A 12,239-nucleotide genomic window follows, 5' to 3' on the forward strand; every position below is an offset into this window, starting at 1 on the left:
GTCTTTCTCCTGCTGCCCAATACAGACACAGTTCTTGTGCTTTGGGTGTAGCCTAACAGGGACAGCCGCCCAGCCGGCCTGCACCACGGCCCAGGGGTCCCTCTGCCAGCTGGCAGTATAAATGTTAGGCAGCCAGGGCTCAACAGTGTGCTTGCTCCGGCAGCACATATAATAAATTGGAATCGATACAGAGAAGATTAGCATGGCCCCTGCGCAAGGATGACACGCAAATTCGTGAAGCGTTTCCACTTTTGAGGGGCCCGGGGCTCCCCTGAGCACTTGTGAGGGCAGTGTGTGTCTCCCCTGCGGAACACAACTTGAGCAACTTGAGGCTCTTGAGGCCCAACACCATCCTGCCCCATGCAGAAGCCATTGTGCTGGGGAGAGAGCGCCGCAGAGCCCTGCGCTATAGACGTAGCCCTGCTGCTATCCCATCCGGCCGTTTTGTGCCGTGACCTGAGAGCGCTCTGGCTACTGCAGTGAATCCGCAAATCCTGAGCGAGACCCAGTGGAAAGTGCCGCAAGGCCTTGCCCCATTACACAGGTCCAACCCAACCCGACCAGGGAGGCCGGTCAAAGACGCGCCGCATTCCGTCTGCTCGGGCACACGTCTGCTTGCTGGCAAAAAGAGAAACTGGAGGCCAAACCCCTTGGAAGCATGAGCTGGGTGTCAGGCCCAGCCCCGAGCATGGCCCCTGCACAAGGATGACACGCAAATTCGTGAAGCGTTTCCACTTTTGAGGGGCCCTGAGCACTTGTGAGGGCAGTGTGTGTCTCCCCTGCGGAACACAACTTGAGCAACTTGAGGCTCTTGAGGCCCAACACCATCCTGCCCCATGCAGAAGCCATTGTGCTGGGGAGAGAGCGCCGCAGAGCCCTGCGCTATCAACATAGCCCTGCTGCCCTGCTGCACATATAACATATTGGAGTTTTACCTGAGAATAATTTTCAATGGACAAACAATATATATTTTTATGGGTTTTTCAACTTTAATTCATTCCAAAAATGTGACGTTAAAGTATGGTCTCTTTGTCACATTTCCCTTTTGAAGCATTTGTTTTCAACTTGACAGAAGGAATATTGCTTCAACAGTACATTCCTAACAGGATTTGAGTACAAAAATGTATATTGTTCCACTAAGTTCATTAAAAATGTTAAATGTTAAAAAGTCAGTAATTTGCTTTTAGTTACACAGGTAAACACAGTTAGAAAAATAAAGATAAAAAGATAAGAACACCCAGGGCCCCACTTAAGAGGTCAATTGAGGTTACTTTCCAAAGCAGCCTAAAATTAAGAGGTAAATTTTGGCTACTTTAAAAAGTATTAATGGGCTAACACATATTTCATTTACCAGTTTCAGACCTTAACCGAGTTTCCTTAATCTCTTCACCTTCAATTGCTTTAACTGCTCCACTTTTCTATGTACTTATATTCTAATGATTAGACTATATTGCACCTGAAAGTAATATCTAATATAATGTAAAACGTGTTGACAAATGGTTGAGTATGCATAGGTGTTGGCCTAGTGTTGTATAACCGTTACACTGACATTCCCCTGTAGGAAAAAAACGAAAAGTAAAAAAGTGGTCTTGCTGCTGTTCCAGCCTTCATTCAGTTGTGGCATTGACATTTTGGCTAGCACTGATGTTACTGAGAAAGTTTCAAGCACCGTCTGAGACAATGAGGAAGAGAACAACCTAGTATAGTGATGCTGTTTTTTTGCTTTTAAAATAAAAACAAGTTCATTAATTCATTCATTTTCCATACTGCTTATCCTGTTTAGGGTCGTGGGTGGCTGGAGCCTATCCCAGCTGCCTTAGGCCCCGTTTACATGACGCCGAAAACGGTCGATTCCGCAAACATTTCGTTGCGTTTTGGCCTTCCGTTTAGACGAGACCACGTTGCGTTTTCAGCGAAAACGCAAACTTTTGAAAACGCTCCCCAGAGTGGAAAGATCTGAATCCGCTCCTCCATCCAGCTTCGTGTAAACACAGAGCGGAGCGTCTCAGGGTGAAACGCTGACGTCACCGCATGCGCACTGGCAGTTTCAGGTGAAGGCTCTGCGCTCAGCCACATTTCCAGTTGAGCCAGTAGGTGGCAGTAATACGCGTTATGGTTGGATTGCCGACCGTCTCACACAACAAAACGGCAGAAAAAGAAAGAACAGAAGAGGAGACTTGTCCTCCTGGAGTCGTATGAACGCGGATCGTTTTCACGCCGTCCTCATGTAAACGCGGGTGGCTTTTGAAAACGCAAAGGAAGAATCTGTGCGGGAGTCTCCGTGTAAACGGGGCCTTAGGGTGAGAGGCGGGGTACACCCTGGACTGGTCGCCAGTCAATCACAGGGCATTAAAGCAAGTTAAAAATTCAAAATCAAATTGTTTTTTCCTCATCAGTATAATTTTTTGTTGGGACGAACACGCCTGTCTCCAATATTGGGGAGAACATGTCCCACCTATTCCACCAGGTCCTACACTTCAGTGTGGAGCAGTTTATCATCTCAGTAAACCAACTTTCTAACACATGCGTGTGTAGTGGGTTAGAAGTGAATCAGTGTTTCTGTTCAGGTAGAAACAACAGTTTGTGATTGTTTCAAACACATTTTGAAGCTGAGCTTTTTCTTTTTCAGTTCTGGGATTTCTACATCTGTACTCTTACTGCACCAATGCACCATAATGCTACCCGGGTTACGAGACACAGCAATTTCAAGCCACTAGCTTTCTCATTTTCTCCATTTGCTCCTGAGCATTAAGGTCAGCGTGCATTAGGCGGTGAACCTTTGAAACACAAAAGATGATTTGTTGTCGACATTCGGGTTATTACCACCAGGCCGAGTCGTGTGATGAAGAAAGGAAGGGAGTGTGGTGGTGAGACAGGACGAGGGGAAGCCATCGTGAGAGTGGGAGAGTAATAAAAAGGAGGAAACAGAGTGTATGAAATTGGACTCAAAGCTTTACAAGCCCCTGGAGAGAGGAGGGCAAAGACAGAAGGATAGTCGGAGTCAGATGAGGTTTACTGAAAGGAACCCTTGTTAAGAAGAACACTTTAGTGGGCTTCATGTCATTTTAACTTATGTAACAAGTCCGGGACATGGGTGTAGTGCACCACAAGACCTCATAGGATAAAACATTCACTTCACTGCACATCCAAACAGGCAGAGGTTGTTTTATTCCAGTTATCTCACTTCTCTCCACGTTTCCATACAGAAAGGAAACCTCGACTCAATTTATAATCACCAAAGGAGTGATCAAAGACTGACTGTGGATTACAATTATCAGGGGGCGTCTGGTGACTTTAAGGCCAACTGAAACTTAACTGCCCGCTTAAAGGTTATTAGACACAGCTGAAGTCCTGAGAGTTTTTTTTTGATCCGCTCAATTTTTTAATGGCATCCTTCAACATAGTTTGTTTCACACAAATTGCTCTCTTCAAATTCCTTAAAAGCAGTGTTATGGACATAAAGTTTCATTTTCCATACCAGGACATATTCATATTTTGTAGCAATTCCTGAATTTTTACCATAAACTGAACAAAAACCTCATTTTTTTTTTTTTTTTTGACAAAAGCACATCTTTTCGAGGTCTGCTAAAATGATGAGGGACATCAGGACTTCTTAAGTAAAGGGGGTTTGTGGAGCATGGAGCCTTAAAGAGACAGCAGCTAAAACAAAGCATATGTTTTTAAACAGTGTGAAAAAAAATTGATTTCTGTTTCAGATGTAAATCATGTAAATCTACCACAGAGGTACCAGAGGGGAAATAGAGCCTAAAAAGCAGTCTCCTCTTTCTTAAGTACACGTCAAAAACTAATGAGAAATTTAAGTTGTTTTTTTATTTTTTATTTTTTTTTATTTTTATTTTTTTTTATTTATTTTTTTTTTTGGGGGGGGGGGGGGTAACAGCTGTAAATGCCAAACAAATACCATAAAATTTATAGTCAGAAAGTTAAAACAGAAGAACCTGTCATTTTTACAGTTTGAAACCATAAAATTTGCTCTGCAAAAAACCCGGTGTTAAACGAAATGAAAAACAAAATGGATACAGAAATGATACTGAGAACATTTATTTTGTTTTACATTACTAAACAATTCCATGAGATGAAATTTCAAGGGATATACCCCAACATTAAAACACTTCTGTAACACAAGGTAGCCCATAAATGCTGCCCCCTTCTCACTCAAGGTTGCAATGTTTGTTATGTTGTTTCATCAAACCATTCTTTGATCTGCACTGTTAACCCAGAACTGTGTGATATCAAATATGAAAACAAGATTTTGTTGGATTACTTTTACTACATCAGTGCAATTTACCATTAGACAATGATTTGTTGTGATGACGTTTTGTAACCGTGAGTGAGGAAGGAACACAATGGATATGAGCCCCTGCTGAACATGGGGCCACAGGCTGTATCCGCTTGATGCTTCAGACTGCTTGTCTGTAAAATTTACATTCTGTTGCAAAGCTGTTAACATTTTTACTGTAACTTTGACAGTTTTTCTCTAGAAACCACAGCAAACATGTTTCACTAAAAAAGAAAAGAGAAGAGAAAAGAAAAGGGTGTTTGTTTGTTTTTTTTGTTTGTTTGTTTTTTTAACAGTGACGAGCAGACTCGAGCAAAGTAGAGCTACTTCATAGAGAGAAAATAGACTGGCTGTTCTTTTACCCTCAGTGATTTTACATTTAAAGATTTTCCTTGTTTAACAGGGGGCTGACAAGATACAGTTTTCCATTTTAGTAGCTTTTTAACTCTAAAATAGTGAAACAGTCACTGATGATGTTATGCATACACTCTTTCAAATAGATGATGATGATGATGATGATGATGATGATGATGATGATGATGACAGTTAACCAAAAAACAGGTGTCGTTTTGCATGCCAATGCAGGGATGTCATACTCATTTTCACTGAGGGTCACATCAGCATAGTGGTTCCCATCAAAGGGCCAGATGTAACTGTAAATCAGTATAAAATGAAGCTAAATGTAACTAAATTTCATGTAAAATAAATTCAACTACTGCTTAAAAAAGGCACCCTCTGACAAAGACTTTGCAGTGTGGGCAATTTCTCTAGCCACGAAAAAGCTAGCTTTCACTGCCACGTTGTTTCTGGTTTTAGCGTTCTTGAACACATCCTGCTGCGATGGTAGTTTGCATTTTAAATCCTGCACAATTTGTTGTTTTTCTTGAAGGCTCACCTTGGCAGACTTAGCTCTGTGTTTGGTGTCAAAATGCAGACGTGGATTGTACTCTTTGACAACCACCACGGCCTTATAACACAAAAGACATTCTGGTTTTCTCCTTGAAGCAATAACATGTATTCTCCTTCCCATCTTTCCTGAAACATCCTTCGCTCTGTATAAACTTTTCTCTTCCTGGGCATTTTGGGATCATTGCTAATTTTTTAATCCCATTAGTTCAGTAAACGGCACTGATGTGAAAACACCGCGATCTAGTGGCTGGATGCTGTCACTTTGTGGGTACCATAACTGGTAGGTAGTATGGGAGACGCAGTTTATGATCAAAGCACCTTTTTGACTTATCTATTATAAGACAATCAGGCCTTCGAAGCACTCCCTTGAGTTTGACATATATGTCTTAAAGACAGGTCTGTTTCGTCTCTCATGGTTTTGAAATAAAGGAACTCATTCAGACACTGAAACACTGTTGGCCTAATGCCAGTTTAAGGCATTAGTACAATAATGTAAAGGTGGTTAAGCTTTTTCCAGTGCTTCAGTGGAATCTCTTTGTAAAGGATGACAGATTTGATTTCAGAGTCTTTCCCATATTTCTCTCTTTACCCGAAACGATTTAGGTGAAATAAAAAGGAAAATAAAAGAAAGACATGTCTGCTTCAGTGGTCCTGATTTAATCTGAAACTCTGCTTAGCTCTTAAATATAAAGTCCAAAGGAGAGATTCAGTAGGAGTAAGCAGTATATTCAGACTTGTTAAAAAATGCATAGACTTGAGTTTAGAAAGAAAACCAAAAACTGACTGTAATGAGAGCCATAAATGAATTAACAGCTGCAGTGGGATAATGCTGCAGGGAGCATCTCAGACCAATGATGTTTCTAGATTCCTGGTCAGAGTCAGATTTGCTTCAATTTGGAAATGTTTTACATTTTTTATGCTGTGTTTTTTCAAAGAAGCCTTTTCATCAGCAGCCTTTTTTTAAATGTTGGAAATCCTTCGCCTCACCTGAGTAAGTAAACAAGTGAACTTTGAAGCTCTGAGCTGAGTCACAATCAGGAACCGTGAACATGACTGCAGGTGAAATACACAGAGCTTCATTAGCAGCATTAGCCGTGTTTCCATCGACCTTTTAAGCTAATGGAACGCTAACACTTTATTATTGCGGCTAAATTAGAGGCAATTAAAAGACTGGAGTCAATTATCCTCCCAAGGATTTATATGTTTGAAATGTGTTGCTGTGAATATGTATGTTAACGTACGACTCACAGCAACATGAAGGTTAATAAAGCTTCATTATTTTCATTAATAATTCATCTCTCATCTGCAGCCTGTGAGGAGCTGTGCCCGTCATTCCTCTTTGATTGGATGAGCTGGTTTTGGAGGTATGCTGTTGTAGTGTGAGGGCCATGTGCCAAAAGGGGAATGAAGATATGGAGCCACCTGTCCTGTATGTTGCAGCTTGGAGCTTTACAGTACAGGAGCTGGCTCAGGGCCCAGCGTCGGAGAGCTGCACAACATGAAGCTGCAAAGTCAAACACAGCGATCGCATTAGCTGTGCTTTTGAAAATTAGGGGGAGGATACTTGTTCCTCATTGGATTATACATGAAAGAGAGCATTCGCAGGGTACGCCAAGTGTTTTTATCACAACTGGAGATGTCTTATTTCAGGCTTAAAGGTAACAAACATATGTGACTGTGCTTCACACTCTGTTTGCCCCCAGCAGGAGCGTAAGAAGACTTGGCACAGGGCCTCTGCATGGAAGATAAAGAGGCATACCCTGCACAGAAAGAGCTGTGATGTAGAACAGCAGAGAGATTAAAGGAATAATAGAAAATGTGAGAATTAATCAAGACTTTCAACCCAGTTCCTCCATGAAGCCACATGGCGCCAGTCCAAGTTCACATTTCCTTAAAGACGTTCCTCAGGTCTTCTGTCTGCCAACACACAGTCAGAGTCAATGGTTTAAAGAGGTCAGATATAAAACCTGTGCATTAGATTAGGGCGCGGCCACAATGGCTTTTAGTACCTTGCTGTACTCAAGCACAATTGCCCCTCCGTCAGCGCTGTTCCCCCGCTGGAGAGCTGCTACAACTTTAGAGATGTTTTGGCTTCTGTTCTGTTGTTTTGGTCTGACAAAGCTCTCTAACACCCCGCTATTGTTTAAAATGATTGTTGAGAGGAGTGGTCGCAGGGATCATACCTCGTGTCCACATGCTTGTGCTTGTGCACAATAGAAGTGAACCAGACTGAAGCCCACCTCTCTGAAGCATGCCAAAGCAGAGAAGTGAATCATACTTAAGCAAGGCACGGTTGTGGTCACAATGGCCAAACGATCCGGACTTTAGGTTTGAAGTGCGCATGTGCATAATACGGTTTGCCAGTGTGACCACGTCCTTACAGACTGTATTTAACTCATTGACTTCCATAAGATTATTTTGAGCTGCAGCCAGCCCTTGAGACACAGAGCAGGATTGTCTGTCTGCATGTGATGGACAGAATGAATAGGCAGAGAACAGGAGCAGAGGTAAAGGTGTGTATGAGTCATTACAGAAAGAGCGTACTGTAAACACAGCAGGTCTACACTGTTAAAAAAATATATAAATTTACAGGAAATGGTCTAATTTTTTAACAGATTTTTCCTGTTTTCTTACAACAACAAAATGCTAGTAGATCTACAGACGCCAGTAATTTCACAATGAAAAAAAAATGATACAGTTCTCAATCCTTTTTGGAGTTTGACAAACTATTGATGACTCATTCCGCACTGTAGGAGTGTTTACTGTTCTACAGTCTAATGAAACTTTTCTTTGAGATATTTCTGACTCCTATGACTCACAGGACCAAACATGCGAGCAGATGTGTGTCCTCAATCAGTTTGTTTGACTGTTCTTCAATTCTGCTTTTTCCTGCTCTTAACTTGACTTAATAACTATGCTGACTCACTTCCTGTTTTTCTACTTTAAAGAAAAACATTAATACATTATATAATGATTTAAAATCAGCCATCAGCTTTGATGCTAACACACACCACCACTTCAAAATCCTTACCTCCATCCTGACTGCTTTCTCAAGGTTTCCATCAAACTTGGAGGTAGTTGAACCATTCTGACTTTTATCAGCAGCATGTGTCTGTATGTGTCTGTATGTAAAGTCTTTCAGAAGCCCGGTCTGACCACAGTCTCCTCACAGAGTGAGAAAAGCTGATTTGGTGGCGCTGACAGGACTCTGTCAGTAATGAGGACTCTGCTTCAGTCTAACAGGCCGGGATCAAAAGTCCAGCTCTCTCCTGTTTGTTCTTCATGGACGTGTGCTCTGCATTGTCACAGCCTGCTTTGATGTCTGCTTCAAGCTTTGTGAAATTCAGCCTCACTGATATATGAATCTGCATCTTTTGCAGGAATGAGGAGCAGGAAAACAAACATCTCTTTCTGTGTGACCTGACTGACCTGAGGCATGAATACAGCTCTTATCCTTTGCATCCCTCTCTCTGATGTTCGTCTGGTGGAGTCATCTGTAAATACAAAGAATCTATATTCAAAGATGACGTGTACAGTAAATACATGAAGAACAGAGGGAGGGTTAAAGACACAAAGGATGACTCATGGAGGAAAAAAAAGGAGAACAAAGATCAGAGAGGAGGAGGAAATGAAAATGAGAAGTGGAGAGGAGGCAAATATCAAAGGAGGAGCTGCTTAGTGCCAGCCCGCCTGGCTGTGATGGATGGACTGCGGTGGGAGGGCAACACTTCTTTTACACTGGCAGTCTGTGCAGTCTAAAGAGCAGACAAAGAGGGGGTAAGGGGGAGGACAGCTGTACTCTCACTGTAAGAGAGCGGACACAGAGGAAGACAGTGTTCCAGCTACACTTCACTGGGTTGTGATGAAACTTTCAGCACTGAGCTATTATTTTCATCTTATGAAGAACAACTTGTGTCTGATCACAGCACCACTTATGATTGACCAAAACGAAACTCCTGTACCCGAAAAGTAACTTCATGCTGTCATCGCCGCTTTTATTCTCACACATCAGACATTTACACCTGTGTTGCGGTCCCTCAGTCCAGGACTGTAACTTAATTCCTTTTCTAGAGTATGTATTGACACTTGTAACTCATCTTTAGCTTACTTATCATGATCCTGCTTTGGTGACAAAAGTCAAGACTTTCAGATCTTCCAGGGTTCTGAACATTTTGACCACCACTGTAAGCAGTTGACACCAGAGGGAAAATGAAAAAGTTGAGAGTCTCTTGCATGGTGCGACCTGTGACTACATCATAAAATTACAGAGATTAACCTTAAAGGAGTCTGATTTGAAAAGTGTTTTAACTGAATTAATATTTTATTTTACAGTATAACTGACATTTATAAACTACGAAATACTGTGTTAAAATTGATTTTGACTGTAAAATCTAGTCATGTATTTTTACAGTGATTTCATGTAGTTCTGTGCTACAGTGTTTGGCTGTAATTTTATGGTATTTATCTGGAAACTTTGCTGCCAGTACTTTCACGTTTTTTTTTTTTTTGTTTTTTTGTTTTTTTTTTGTAACAGTGCTGCTTTGGTTAATATTAACACACCATAAAAGAGGCACTTGATGAGAAAAGATATGAATTTTCTGGATCTCCCTGCACATAATGGATCTTCGTCTGAAGTTTTGTAGCAATGCCTTGTTTTCTGTTTCACTGATTGATTTCTACTGTTTCAGTTCCTCCATTTTTTTTGAATTAATTTACTTTCTCTGAAGTATTTCATTGATATCTTTCTTGTCTGTTTTTTTTTTGTCTGTGCTTCACAAATGAAACTGTGTTTGATTCTTTTTAAATGTGTTGTCAAATTGAATTAAATGTTTATATACACAAGATTAAAGTTGTTACTGGAAAATTGCAGTGAAAAATCACTCTTGAAACAATTTCTGTCATCCGTTCAATCAAAGAACAAACTGTTTTTCAAAATGATAACTGAAAATGTGTTTTTCTCTTACTCACTGACGCCAAAACTGTGATGTAGATCTGAAACATTCAAACTAGAGATTGTATTAAGCATAGATGTAGAAAAATGTGACACACCATTTTTCAGCTACAGTGTGTCCATCTTTCAATTAACTCAGCTGTGACTCTAGTTTTGGAAAACTGGTCTGCTGTCTTTCTTAAAAAAATATCAAGTTGGAAAAATGTCATCCCTGTTGAGACTTTTAAGTTTTAGTTAAAAATCGTTTTAAGACCTGAAAAATGTTAAAACCAGGATGTAAACACCATGAATTTGTCTGTAAAGATCAACCTTTTGTATAGCTGAAGGATCAGAGTCAGAGCAGATAGAGATACATCATCAAGGGGAAGGACAACAACGTGACTTTAATATTCTTTTTTTTTTCTCTTAAATGTCCACATAAATGGAAAAATCCCAGATTAATACTACTACTACTACTTTTATTATTATCATCATCATTAATAATAATAATAATAATAATAATAATAATAATAATAATAATAATAAATGCTTGTTCTGAGTAAATTTAACAATTTTGGTGGCATTACACACTTTAGTGCAACAACCTGTCAGTTAAAGCCTCCGACAGGGTCACAGAATCTAGTGAGGTTGGCCTGGAGGATTTTGTGTTTCCATTTTTCCTGTTTTTCATCTCAGAAATATTATTCCACAAAAAGTTGGGCAGATATATTTTCTGTCTCACTCTCTTCGTCCTCTTTCTCTCAGGTATATTCTTTTCATCCCTCGACATCTGCTTTTCATCTTTTCTTACCGATCTTCACCTTTACTCCTCTGGCGCCTTCTTGAAGTTTCTCACCTTCGGCTTATTCCATATAACAAGATGAAAAACACTTGTGTGTGTGTGTGTGTGTGTGTGTGTGTGTGTGTGTGTGTGTGTGTGTGTGTGTGTGTGTGTGTGTGTGTGTGTGTGTGTGTGTGTGTGCCGCGTATTCAAAATCTCAAGGACAGTAAATGTCGTGTTCCTCAGTTTGCTCCACCAACCAGCGCTCACACTCTTCATCCCACAGAGCAGGTTTTTCTGCTCCGTCCCTGCAGACGTCTGAATAAGTCAGCTGTGTTTTCAGTCCAAGTCCATGTGAGTCCTGATCATCCTCCCAGTACGCCCCACATTTAGGGTGTCAGGAGGTCTGCAGAGGTTACAGCTGGAGACAGAAACCCTCTGAGCTCCCTGTGGTGAGAGCAAATCATCACATTAGGATGTTAGATTATAGGTAAGACCCGTGTTCAACACTCTGCAGGCTGCTGGCTTTCTGACTGAACTCTATTACTGGAAGAAGATGAGGGAGAGGAGCGGTCTCACCTCTGAGGATTCAGGCTCCTTCAGGGACCATCAGAGTCCGCCACACAGGAGCTGCACAGAAACCCCCTGAGGAGGGAAACAGCTCTGACAGGTGAGACTCATGTTTACTGCAGACTTTATGATGGTCTCTTTACACCCAGAAAAACAAGACAACACATGTGACACCTACAATTCATATTGTGAAATAGTGAAACTCCAGACTGTTTTTTTATTTCCTTTTTTTTCCAAGACTTGTTTCTTTACTTCTTATTTGTTCTCTTATTGTTAACTAATCTAACTTATATAAATAAATCATAATATTATCATTATCATAATTACCTGTCAGATTTTGGGACTTGAAATAAAAAGTCTTTTCTGTGTCTTCTCTCAGTCACCCTGACACAGGCTCTTCTGGGATGTAATGTTCTGGGTTAATCGACTGAATATGAGTTGACATCAGTTTGAGAAAATGAATTTCTTTCTCAGAAAATCTGAATCTAAATTTTCAACTCATGTTCTCTACCTCTCTTTTCTTCTCCTCCTCTTCGTCACATCCTTTCACTTCCAGCTGATGGCGTTAAGTACGCTGTGGGGAGTGTGCAGCACGCCGCTCTGCAACTTCTCTGCAAACATTTTGGCCTTCGAGCTGAGAGCGAGGAGCCGTGCGGAGAGCAGATGAGGGGAACTAAGAGAAGAAGAGTGAAAGAGATCAGGCTGGTGAGCGGTGGTTTGGGGATGGAGTGAAGGGAACAAAAAGCAGA

General features: G+C 41.0%; 1 non-coding gene across 1 annotated transcript; it reads left to right on the top strand.

The window, feature by feature from the left end:
• Window positions 1–147: 147 nt before the first annotated feature.
• Window positions 148–254, top strand: LOC141794034 (U6 spliceosomal RNA). The gene has a single exon (XR_012598481.1). It is a non-coding gene; the product is annotated as a U6 spliceosomal RNA (small nuclear RNA).
• Window positions 255–12,239: the final 11,985 nt, after the last annotated feature.

The sequence above is a fragment of the Halichoeres trimaculatus genome, unplaced genomic scaffold (assembly GCF_033239565.1).
Source record: "Halichoeres trimaculatus isolate MK-OKI-2021-1 unplaced genomic scaffold, fHalTri1.1 fHalTri1_scaffold_7, whole genome shotgun sequence".
NCBI classification, from domain to species: Eukaryota; Metazoa; Chordata; class Actinopteri; order Labriformes; family Labridae; genus Halichoeres; species Halichoeres trimaculatus.